Source organism: Siphateles boraxobius, unplaced genomic scaffold (genome assembly GCF_051911475.1).
Source record: "Siphateles boraxobius isolate OS27281-9 unplaced genomic scaffold, OSU_SipBor_1 130, whole genome shotgun sequence".
In the NCBI taxonomy this organism is placed as follows: Eukaryota; Metazoa; Chordata; class Actinopteri; order Cypriniformes; family Leuciscidae; genus Siphateles; species Siphateles boraxobius.
In genome coordinates this window covers 41,996,233-42,009,480 of record NW_027508734.1, presented here as the reverse complement: position 1 = coordinate 42,009,480, position 13,248 = coordinate 41,996,233, and the positions used below count along the sequence as shown (strand labels likewise).

The 13,248-nt window shown below is 42.2% G+C and overlaps 1 long non-coding RNA gene across 2 annotated transcripts; it reads right to left on the bottom strand.

The window, feature by feature from the left end:
• Nucleotides 1–10,444: 10,444 nt before the first annotated feature.
• On the bottom strand, nt 10,445–11,770 carry LOC143736657 (uncharacterized). Of its 2 annotated transcripts, XR_013203538.1 has the most exons (4): nt 11,740–11,770; nt 10,983–11,138; nt 10,791–10,859; nt 10,445–10,661 (listed from the first exon to the last, which is right to left on the bottom strand). It is a non-coding gene; the product is annotated as an uncharacterized LOC143736657 (long non-coding RNA). The 2 variants fall into 2 exon arrangements; XR_013203537.1 differs by lacking the exon at nt 11,740–11,770 and having other exon boundaries at nt 10,983–11,157.
• Nucleotides 11,771–13,248: the final 1,478 nt, after the last annotated feature.

Genomic DNA, 13,248 nt, shown 5'->3' with positions numbered 1-13,248 from the left:
TTGTTGTTGTTGTTTTAAATAATTTAATACTTATATTCAGTATGGATACATTACATTAAATTGTTCAAAAGAGAAAGTAAAGACATTTAGAATGCAGTCTCAGGCTCAAACGTCACGTCTACAGACTGTTCCTGAACGTCTGATGCATATGGCATACAAAATAGGACACAGTTCAGGAGTTTCGAAGTCGTCAGCTGATTGGATGTTTTCTATGGGTTTTCTGGGAGACGTGTTCATCTTAAGCGTTCATCAGGATCAACTAAACACTGTAGTTCCCTATCAGGGAACTCGAGCTGCGTGAAAACGCTTTGGGAACGCCCCTGCGTGAGTGCGTAATGAAGCACGAATGAAATCAGTCCAATGGCGAGACGAAACGTCATAGGCGGGTGACGTCATCGAGCAGGAAACTATATAAGCACCCCAAAACACAAGCGCATCAGCTTCTGAGTCTTCAGCAAGCGCTCTGTGTATGAAAAAGTCTGTGTCTCAAGTGTTTTTGTCTGTCCTTAGAAATTGCTAGGCAGGAGTTTTTCATATATATATATATATATATATATATATATATATATATATATATATATATATAAACTATAAAAGAGACAATATATATATCAAACTGGCCAGCTAACAGCAGTTCAGAAAGTGTGTTCATCCCAGCTCACGTTATATTACGGGTGGGGACACACACACAATCTGTGTGTTGTTTGTTTGGGAGTGCAGCATGCCCAGTCAGCTCTCGAGGGAGCTGATTGCGAGCATTGCGAGCGTTTGTCCATAAAAACGCTCTGCTCCCGCCGAGCCCTCTTCGAGGAGAGTGGTTCGGTGCGGGCTCCCCGCGGTTCAGGTCCCGCTGTTGCCGAGGCACAGCGAAGGCATCAATCGTGGGGATCGCATATGGATCTATCAGCAGGGATTAAGACGGGCTCTGCCTTTTCTCAGCCCTTACCTGGTAGATCCAGTGCCTCAGATCCGGGTTCGGAAGCACGCGCTGTGGTTTCTTCCACCCGGGCTGAGGCACCATCATTCTATTACCCAGTTCTGAGGAGCTGGATGTTGTCAGTTTTGTGCGAAGGGCTTATGGAGGTTTTCGCTCAAACTGTGTCAATATTAAGCATTGAGTAGCCAACGGCTAGGCAGGAGTCTGTTACTGAATCTAAATTAGATGAGAGATTTCTCTCTTCCCGTGTTCAACCTCCACGTCGGTGCTTACCGTTCTTTCATGATCTCCATACTGAGGTTTCGAGATCAGGGAAGAAGCCGGTTTCTTATAGAATTTTTTAGCCCTCTAACATAAACATATTCTAATATAACGGGGGCAAAATGTTATGGCGCTATGCCTCGGTAGAAGACACGCTTGAGAGCCATCTCTCTTCCGAGGCTGCTTCATCATTGAAAGCACCGACTTTACCCCCAAGCCTTTAAGAAATACCTCGGGGTAAAGCGTACTCGGCGGCGGGTCAGGCTGTGTCATGTGTGCATACTATGTTGATTTTGCGAGCATACCAGGCTGATCTGCTTAGGGACGTGAGGGAGAGTGAGGAGGTCAGTTCTGACGTGGTTCGAGAACTGCGTCAGGCTGCTGATTTATCTCTGCGTGCAGCCTTGGTGGCCGCAAAGAGTCATTTATGGCTTAATTTTTCGACTATGAAAGAGAAAGAAAAAGCTTTTCTTTTAGATGCTCCTCTCTCCCCTGCGGGGTTATTCGGTGACTCAGTCAATTCTGTCATTTGATAAATATCAGGAAGAAAAATAGGCAGAAAAAAAGTTTCTTCCATTAAAAGTTCACGTCCCCGGGGCTGCTCCCGCCGTCTACGAGCTCTTCGCATAGAGCAGAAGCAGTGTGTCGCGTCTCGCGCTCCCCTGCTAGATAGTGACCAGATGCGGCACGCAAAGCCAATGCCTGCGGGCGATAGAACTGATCTGAGGCCAGTTATATTGGCGAAGAAGGCTTCAGCCAAGAAAAAGTCCTGACGTCATAAAAGTCAGGACACTGAGGGTGGTCCCCACTGAGGGAGAAAGGTGTTCACCTCTTTTTACGGTGCCCGTTCTGCCTCGGTGCCCTCAGGGGCCCGTTCAACCCCGCCTCTATGCCGGGGCGTAGACGGTCCCAGCAAGCGCTTTTCCGAGGGACGCTCGCTCCCTCTGAGGAGGGTCTCAGGGCAGTCAAACCAGTTGTTCCCTGCTGGTGCGCCGTTACAGGGCACTGTGTTTGCTGCTCAAGTTATACCAGAGGCCAGTCTCGAGAGACTGGTACCCTTAGTAGAATTTCTGGCAGAGGGGGTTCTGCCCACAGTGGTAGTCCCCGAGCAGGCTCTGGTAATGGAACAAGAGGTGAAAACGCTCCTTCAAAAGGGGGCTATAGAACGGGTTCCTCCTCCCAGTTTGGAGCTAGGTTATCACAGCCGATATTTCATCGTTCCAATAAAAGGATGGGGGGTTGCGTCCAATTTTAGATCTGTGCCCATTAAATCGCTCGGTAGGGAAGCTCAAATTCAAGATGCTCACTATTAAGCAGATCGTGTCACAAATCAGGTCAGAGGACGCATACATCCACATTTCCATCCTTCCACAACACAGGAAGTTCCTGAGGTTCGCTTTCGGGGGCGAAGCGCGCCAATATCGGGTTCTTCCGTTCGGCCTAGCACTGTCTCCCTGATCTTTCACGAAATGCATGGATACAGCTCTGGCTCCGCTGCGACTCCAGTCAATCCGCATTTTAAAATTTTATCGACGATTGGTTGATTCTAGCTCAATCGGACCATCGGGCGATTCGGCATCGAGATGTCGTGCTCGCCCATGTCAAAAGTTGGGGTTGAGGCTCAACGCCAAGAACAGTGTGCTTTCTCCATTACAGAGGACCACTTTTCTGGGTGTGCTGGGTTTCGACGACGAGGCAGGCACGTCTGTTTCCTGCTCGTATAGCTTCGATTCTCTTAGCCGTCAAACAGGCAAAGCTAGGCCAGTCACTTAATGTAAAAGAATATCAGAGAATTCTGGTCTGATGGCAGCAGCGTCCAACGTTATACCTTGCGGCCCGCTGTACATGAGACCGCTGCAGTGGTGGCTCAGGGCCAAGGGGTTCTCCCCGAGGGGAAACCCACTCCACATGATCAGGGTCACGCAACGGTGTCTTCGCGCCCTGGCTATGCGGAAAGAATCTTGGTTCCTGTCCCATGGGCCCGTGCTAGGAGCTCCCTGTAGTCGCGTAACGCTAACGACGGATGCCCCCCTCACGGGCTGGGGGGCGATCATGAGTGGTCGCCCCGCTCAGGGTCTGTGAGGACCATCATTTTCATTGGTATATAATTGTCTAGAAATGCTGGTGTGTTTCAGGCTCTGAAACACTTCCTCCCAGACCTGAGAGGTCATCATGTTGTTGTCCGGTCAGACAACACATCGGTGGTCTCCTACATAAATCACCAGGAAGGTCTGCGTGCCATACTCCCAGCATGCCCGTGAGCACTTGCTTCAGTCTTATCAGAAGCTGATGTCGCTTGTGTTTTGGGGTGCTTATATAGTTTCCTGGTCGATGACGTCACCCGCCTATGACGTTCCGTCTCGCCATTGGACTGATTTCATACGTGCTTCATGACACACTCACGCAGGGGCGTTCCCAAAGCGTTTTCACTCAGCATCTCGTTCCCTTCAGGCAACTAGGGTTACATACGTAACCAGAGACGTTCACTGCATATACTCTTTACAATACGTAAGAGTTTTACACACCATATTGGAAATTCACGTTACATTTTCACGCCCCTAAACATGACACTGAACAAAACAAACTGTGATTGGTTGCTTTACATGTCAATCAGCTGGCCTCTGAGTGGTCCTTGGCCAACAAAAACTACTATGGAGTCTGCTGTCTGTCACATGAACATTCTTTTGTGCTGTTTTTGGTTTCGTTTTCTCTCTATCTGCTTAGTTCCCGTTTACCTGTGTTCGTATTTGTCTCCCAGGTTACTCATTACTGCCTTGTTTTTTAATACCAAGTTCTGGCATGGAACATTAGATGGTGCAGGCTGATAGGTCCTTGACTTATTTGGGAGTAATCACATCGCCATCTACATAGCGCAGGTGAATGGTTGATGTTGCATCAGCGGCCAAATTAGCTGCGGCTCATAATTTCAAAAAAAAAAAGGGTAGTGTTGCTGTTAGCAGTCTGCAGCGCTTTTAGAAATTCTCCAACTCCCCCAGCTCCACCTGTATAGATCTGCTATTGGGGGTTATTCATGTATGCTACATGTGCAGCAGCAGCAGCATGTTTTACTTGCTCACAGCAATGTCTGTGAATGTATTTGGGGTAGCAAGTCTCGGTACTTGCTCTGCAGCAGCAGCAGCAGCGTAGCAGATCTATTCCTCCTAGACCATTAACATTGCCATATCATTACCATTACCATGCCAATCTCTTAGAGAGTTGTCATGACATAATTATGGTTATTCATTAGTTCCCTCGTTTGCTTCACCTGTGTTTATCCAATTATCTTTACTTGCTCTTAGTATTAATTGGCCTGTGATTCAGTTATCATTTGTCGGTTCTCATTAATGTTTGCGCTTGGTATAGTTATGTTTTATCTTCTGTTTATTCCATTATTTTGAGTTACCTTAACTGTAAATAAATTCTATTGCATTTATCTTCTTTGTCTTGCTGGCTTACCTTAACCACACCTTGCAAAACGAGACAGTTACTTGAGCACCAAACCAACATATTAGAATGATTTCTGAAGAATCATGTGACACTAAAGAGCACTGGAAATTTAGCTTTGCCATTACAAGAATACATTTTATTTTAAGATATATTAAAACAGAAAATAGTACTAAATTGTAATGTTTTACAAAATGACTCTTTTTACTCAAATTTTTTCAAATAAATGCAGCTTTGTTGAGCATAAGAGATGTATTTCATATGCTGATATAAGTGTTTTAGTATTGTTCTTACTGAATAAAATATTACTAAGAGATTTCTGTCAGGCAGGGCTCACAGTTTGATGGTTGTATAGAGAAACATCCAAACGTTTAATCTACTTATAAAGCTGTTGTTGAGCCAAATAAAATGGAGGCTTGTAAGATTCGATTTGGTTATAAGGTGATCTACTATCCAGACACAACTACCTTACAGCATTAAATCTGACAAACACACACACACTCTCACAGACACAAGTGTCTACATAAGCATGGATGTTGACAGCTCCCTGCCTGCTTTGCCTTGCGTTAGCATTACCACAGAACCCAAATAAGGAAACACACACACACACACACACACACACACACACACACACACACACACACACACACACACACACACACACACACACACACACACACACACACACACACACACACACACACACACACACACACACACACACACACGGGTACGGCAAATATGCAATAAAATAAACAAGAGGGATGTGAGGTGATACAAGGTCTTGCAATGGCTCATAAATAGCACACCCTGCTTCTGGATAGAGACAGAAAAACAAAATGGACATCTGCCGTGGCAGGAAACAGAGTTGCATCACAACATGTCATAAACAGTGCAGTACATGTCCTAATAAGTTTTAATAATAATATTAGATCCTCAAAAATTTTGAAATATCTAGATCTGCTAAATAAATAAGCCAGCGTTTCTGTTCCCAAGAGGGGAGGATTGGGATTCATAGAGAGTTCAAGAGTTCACTATCTTCTATTAGGTCATTGCATTATTTCATCTTCTCAACTAGATCAAAACACTAATGATGATTTGCATAATCAGATACATCTATTAGCAGAAGCCCTTCAGCTATAAGTAACAGTCATGACTCTCTTTATGCAAGATACATTTTAATGTTTATTTATGTCACTCTTTTAATTAGATTTGTGACTTTAAATACAATATGTATGGGTCAGTCATATAGGGTTAAAGGAATGTATGGAGAACAGAAGCTTAAACAAAACTTTTTTTTTTTATGTTTGAGTGAACTGTTGTCCATGTTGCATGTTATAGTTCCTTTCGTCAGACAAACTGTCCCTGAACCAAGGTTTATTGTTTTCTAATTTGAAGTATGTGGGAATCGCTCCTAAAAAAATAACATATTGGAAAAAAATTAGAGGTAAAGTGTGAATTTCACAATTACTTCCTAGTCTCCACTGGCTGATTTTTAGATATTCAAGGCTACATTAATAATGGTTTCATGAGTTCCTTTGAGAAATTGGCCTGTAAATAATATGAGCCATTCAGTTTGTGTTTTATGCCCAAATTGTTCATTTTTATTTGGCTTATTAAAGGCAGGGTAGGCAATTCAGAATCCGAATCAGAATCAGAAAGAGCTTTATTGCCAAGTGTGCTTGCACACACAAGGAATTTGTTTTGGTACTGAGGCTTCCAGTGGACATATACAAATACAAATACAACAAGAAACATAATACTACAAATTATAAGAATAAAAAAAATATATATATATACATTTATGAGAATAAAAGTATCACAGTTGGATTTAGTCAGAATAGACATTTTCAGATTTACAGGTTGTGAACATATTTATAGTGTTTTGAATATTTTAAATAAATCTACATATAAGTATCACCTGAGTTGTAGGGTGTTGCACTAAACAGTGGGAGTATTGCACTTTAGATTAGTTTCTAATTAGTTTCAAAAACACTTTTTGCCATTTTTTTTTAAACTGTCTTTATATACCAATACATATCTAAAATGTAAGTACTCTGAAAAGGAGTTTATAAAAATAGAGTGTCTGTAGTCCTCACAGGCTACCAGCCGTGTTGCAACTGTAGCTGCCCACATGGGTGCACTCGGTTGACTCGCTCATTTCGGAAGAGGAGAGGCACGTACCGGCCGGAAGCTAGGATGTCCCACAATAATGGCAGAGAAAGAGCAGTCAAATTCCCAGTACCACCTGTACCTACATATGCAGTCAGGGCAGGCAAACAAGGCAAAAAAAGGTGTCACTTCATGCACTGCGCTCCTCTCCGCTCGGCGCTGGTTAACACGTCCTCCAGTTGAGCGGCTGGCATCAGGCGTTCATGTGTTTTGGGGGCGTGGCTTTGCAAGGAGCCCAAAAGTGAGGTTTTCTGCTAGTTTCTTAAACCTACCTACCCTGCCTTTAAAGCTATTAAAGTTCCGGCCAATAACACTGAGTGTTCATTTATTTGTCTATATTGTTATTGTTAATATTACACAATTACCAAAAGTTCTGTAATGATTTAATTTAATGATTCCACAACATTTTGATGTACACCAATATTATTCCCTAAAGCTGCATACATTTGATTTTGGAATGTTAGCTACAGAAGAACAAGTGATGCAAATTAAAAATGGTTGAAAAATGATTTGTCAACGGTACTAACCTTCATCAGGGCAATAATTGGTGCAGAATTGGTACAGTACATCGAAAAAAATTAATATTAAATAAAAGCTGTTCCTTTGAACTTTCTATTCATCAAATAATTTAAAAAAAGCATCACAGTTTCCACAAAAATATTGCAACACACACACACACACACACACACACACACACACACACACACACACACACACACACACACACACACACAGTAAAAATTCACAGATTGTCCGTAAAACCTAAATATTTATTTATAAAATATTATTAAATAAGTGTGCATTATATTCCACATTTCCTTGTTTACAGTAAATTTGACATCGGAGTCATGAAGACAAAGTGAGAGAGAGAAATAGATATAGAGACAACAAATGAAGTGTATATTGCTTTCCGTCAGCACTTCTATCTAACTTAAAGGTTTATTTGTCATCTGCATTGGCGTTTTGATGAGTCTGAAAGGTCAGCAGTCTATCATTTCCTGGTTTATGCCTCCTCCATATTGACACCACTGACTGTCCAGAGCATCTGAGCTCCTACAGAATCTTCTTTAATCTGTAACATGAGGTCAGTCCTGTTCAATAATTCACTTCCTGTGTATTGAGTTGTGACACACTAGACTTTATGGACAAAGGCATGTCATGAAGACATGAAATATAATGTGTGTAGTGTATATTTATTGGTAAGACTTCCACTGTATGTTGACCCTTTATTCAGTGATAAGAAGCTCTACTGTCAAGACAGTGTGAAGTACATTCTTCACAACCAAACATAAACTTTGAGATAACTTTTGATGCCATTATCAATGATCTGGGCTGTATTTTCCAAAAGCACTGGGAGCAAACAATTAAACAAATCAAATTTTTTTAAAAGCATTGTAATTTAAGAAGTTCATCAAAGGCATTGTAGATTTAATCCATCTGGAGCTAAGAACACAGTCACTTGCAAAACAGGACAGCTGCAAATATACACTTATACTTAATGCAATTAATCCTGTGATGCTTACATTTTATGCACTATACAATATGACTTTAATATTAGGATTTAGGATGTTTTCAGTTTCTTATTAGGATATTGGGATGTTTTTGGTTCTTGCTAACAACTAAAAATTCAGAGAGGGGGAAAATTATTTCAATGATTTGCGGTCTGTCATGAAAACCGGCCATACTGTATATTTCACATTTTTGTTTATCATTGCCTTCACATGCAATCTTCCACCTCTTTTACAACACCCCCTCTTCCTATGACACCCATGGGTGCTCTCGCCCACACTGTAATGTTGTCACCGTTATTACTTTAGGACGCAAAGGACAGACCGCATGGTATGTGCAGCTTCCATTTGATTATTTACTCCACAACAGAAGAAGACGGGCTCCGCCCTTTCTCTTCCCTTACCCGGGGGATCCAGCGCTCTCTCACCGGTGTCAGAAGCCCGCCCAGCAGCTTCTTCCGCCCAGAGCCCAATGCTTCAGTGCTCTATTTCCGAGGAATTAGATGCACTGAACATTGAAAGTGAAAATAAGGGGGAAGAGGATTCGTCACCTCTTTCCCCAGCATATAAGGAGCTGGTGGAGATGATAACTCGCGCCGTTGTTAAACTTAATAATGTCTGGCCGGCTGAGAAACAAGGCGCTCCTCCCAAAAGCAAGTTAGATGAGCGCTTTCTGTCACAAGCAAATCGTCGCTGTCGGGCGGAATCCTCGTATCTCCAAAACCGTTATTTTTCAGGAAATAAAAAAATGGCTTTTTTTTTGAGTTATTAAACATTGTATCGTTAAAATTGGTATTATACCTTATATTGCTATTATATACTGTTGTGTACCAACATTAACACAACATTTCCCCAAAATCATGTTTAATCGGAGATACGAGGTTTATGACTTGGGAGCAGGGAGATACGAGTTTACGCTGTCATTGATAAGAATGGAACGGACGCAGACTTCGCTGCTGCCAGCATTGTGCATTAAAGTCCGCGATCGCGTTTTGACGAGACAAGGCTTTAAGAGCTAATCAAAGCTTATGATTGTGGTTACATTTATCTTCCTAAACTCTATTTTAAAAGTTTATGACCTATAAGTGCTGCAATAAAAAAAAAAAAAGAAAAAAAAAAGAGCTGACTAGTCTGTCTAATAGGCAGAAATTAGCCTAATCTGCACGCAAACTTACCTTTGTGGCTCACGGGCTTCCTTCTGCACCTAAGCATTACAGCTTTCGATTTTTAACAAAACAGGCTTACTCAAATGTATCTAACCTAACTATTTTCACTCGTTATTGCCTAAAAAACAGACAGAGTTAAGATAGAAGGTTTACAAAGATAGGCTTACTTGACACCAGTTGACAGCCGTTTTTTTTCTCCCATAAAAACACTAGATGGGGTATTTTACATGCACAGTGCCAAGAAAGGGAACTTCGAGTCAGTAAAATAATAATAAAAACAATAATTTAATGGTGGTATCCACATATCACAGTTAAGGCTTGTGTATTTGTGTTTGTGAGTATGGTTAGCCCTTGTCTGTGTGTATCTGTGAGGCTCTGTGTGTGTTGTTACATTGCCATGGTATTGACTGTATTAAAGGAGACACAAAGGAGACACTGTATTAAACTCCGGCACAAAATGAACCTGGGGTGTAATAACACATTGGTACCGAGTCGACTGTTCTCTGGGATTTTCTTTCATGATAATTGAGTGTAAAGAGTTTATCTCTAAAAACTGTTTAGATTATAACGCTAGTATATGGGGGCATATAATAAGTAAAAAGAAATCTCTAGTTAATACCACTAACAAGGCTCAAAATAGCCCCACACTAATACGGTAGCTTAATGAGGGTCTCTACATACAAACCGAAGCACTGAGAACTTTGTAAGTGTACAGACAGTTTAATAATAATATACTTTATAAAGACAGTACCATCGCGGAGTCATCTTTGGGAAACAGTCTCGACCAGTCGAACCACAAACGCCGTGCTACGAGCTGAACTTGGAATCTCACAGTTCAGCTCACTTAGCACGGCGTTAGTGGTTTGACTGGTCAAGACTGTTTCCCAAAGATGACTCCGCGATGGTACTGTCTTTATAAAGTATATTATTATTAAACTGTCTGTACACTTACAAAGTTCTCAGTGCTTCGGTTTGGACCCTCATAATGCTACCGTGTTAGTGTGGGGCTATTTGAGCCTTGTTAGTGGTATTAACTAGAGATTTATTTTTACTTATTATATAAGTAATAAGTCTGGTCACACTGGAAGCCTCTTTTCCTTGGAGGTGCGTCTTCCTCAGCATCTGAGCATCAATGTTCTGCATCCGAGTCCTCATCGCCTCCACCATGGAAAACTTCAAAATACACACACAAACCAAATGTGCATGAATGAGTTACATCTTTATAAACTGTCAACAGTGAGGGCTATAGTTGAAGGACCTTATCCAATTTAATGAGAAAATGTAGAAAAGCATCAAACCTACCCGTGTCAAACTGCACCTGCTCTGGAGCCAGCAGTGAGGCCTCCTCTTCCTCCAGACCACCAGAGAAATCTTTTCAGACACATGGTACAATTAGTGTGCATTTTTTTATTTCTATTGTTGTGAAATCCATCTGCATTAAAACTCATTCATTTTGGCATGTGAAATCATGATTATCTCTCAGAAATTTACTACCAGCATGCACCACTGTATCCTCCACCACTGTTGCTTCCTCTCTCTCCAACGTTACACTCTCTCCATCAGAGCTCTCACTGTCTATTAGGGTCCTTGCCTGATCATATGGCACATTGACCATCTGACAGAGTTCCTCTAAGGACACAGACTTGGTTGCTGCAAAAAATAAAATAAATAAAGGTCAAATGATCGTTCACTAAGTTATACGGCATGTTTACGTATGATAACAAGGCAAGAAGCCAGATAGCTTGCTTAATGTGATGAGCATGACGTAAAAGGTAGCTACTTGTTAAACATGACAAAATGCCTTGACATTGTAAGCTACAATCCTGACATAGTACATTAAATTATTATGTTGTTCCTCAGACGAGTGCCAGAACTAGCGTTAGCAGGTTGAGAGGTTGAGTTTTTTTCTTTAATCCCCACGAAAATCACGTTAGCTATCTCACCTAACATGACGACAAAACCAATACATAGCGGCTAAGTCAACGACAGGCAGTTTTTGCGGTTTAAATTTCATTTCCTTGTCAGAAACAAAACCATCGAAGATTTCAATCAACAATGTAAGTTAACTTAGCTAACTTAGCATCCAATGCAAGACCTAAGTTAGCAGAAAGGAAAATCTTGCATCCTCAGAAACGATACATCACACTACACTAGCACTACCATTACTTCGATCGAGATAAAATTGTTATATATAATATATAAACTGTTATTATATCATTTATATAACTGAATCATGAATAAGGACATTTACCTCAGAGGACGTGTTGCTCGACGAGGATTGCGACATCCAATCATGAGGAAAAAAAATGCTGCGAAGCTCACAGGCGCGGTGTGCCAAGTGAGGAAGGGGTGGAGTTACAAGGTTTCTCAGACAGTTGAAGTGTCCAATGGAGTTAAGAGGTTTGCTCACAAGCTATTTTCAACACTTTCGATTGGTTAATAATTTGTAAAAATAACAGACCCACGTGGAGACTGACCAATAGCATCGATTTGTGAAAAAATAGGAAATTGACCAAATTTGGACATACGAGGTTTCCGCCCGACAGAGAAGAAATGTGTCCACCTCCATCACGGGGCCTTCCGTTTTTTTCCTGAAACTGCACAGTGAGCTGTCCAGACCATGGAATAAGCATTATTCATCCCGTCTTTTCAGCCCCCAAGTACATATATATTCAGACATAAGGGAGTTGAAAGAATACGGCTTTGGGACGACGCCCGTGACGTTCACTCTCGCTATTAGACTAGAGAACATACAGTACGTTCTTCAGACTCAATCATGCAGGGGTGTTCCCAAAGCGTTGTCGACACAGCGTCTCATTCCCTTCTCCGGAAAACATACTCGGTTACGTACGTAACATTGGTTCTCTCTAGAAGAGGGAACGAGTATTGCGTAAGTTGCTTACGCTACGGGTAAAGTCATCTTTTCTCGAGATATGAAGCCAAAAAATATCCTTAATTTTGAATTTATTGTCAACGCAGTGCAGCAGCCAGCAGACCTAGAGCAGGCTGTCTAGCATGCTCATTGGCTGCCCTGCTGCAACTGCAGCAGCCTACCACTGAGCCTGGCGTGATGTCGCGCCCTCTACGCGTCACAGCCTGCCAGAATGGGTGTGGCTTAGCGTATAAAAGTAAGGCTCAGAGGCTGCCTCTCTGGTTTTCATCGACTGAAGCGAAAGTCGCTCGTGGCACGAGCATGGCAGGTTACGCAATACTCGTTCCCACTTCTAGAGAAAATCGAGGTTACGTACGCAACCGACAACGTTCTCTTACGAGAGTTTCTCTCGTATTGCGTAAGTTGCTTACGCTACATGAACCCCTTGTCAACGCCGTGTGAGCCAAGCATCCGCTACATGAGTCCCAGGGAATCCCGGGGAACATAGATAAGTGGGAATAAGGTGGCCTGCAACGCGGGCCAGCACATATACATAAGCACTCATAGGGAATACAGAGCGACTATAAGCATATCAACCCATATAGTGCTGGTCAACCAGGAGATCTGAGTCACGTGAGAGTAGTCTGCGCACAATCAGATCTGGGCAGAACGTACAACCTACTCATACTGACAGAAGTTTAGCCTGCAAGGCGGGAACTTCCAGGTTATAAAACCTAACAAATGTGGACTGGGAGGCCCAGCTCATCACAATTGTCATAAATGGAGACACATAAGCATTCGCTATAGCGTCCACTATCCATCTGGACAGACTCTTTTTCGAGGCGGCGAGACCTTTGGTGCGCCCATCAAACGAAACGAATAGCTGCT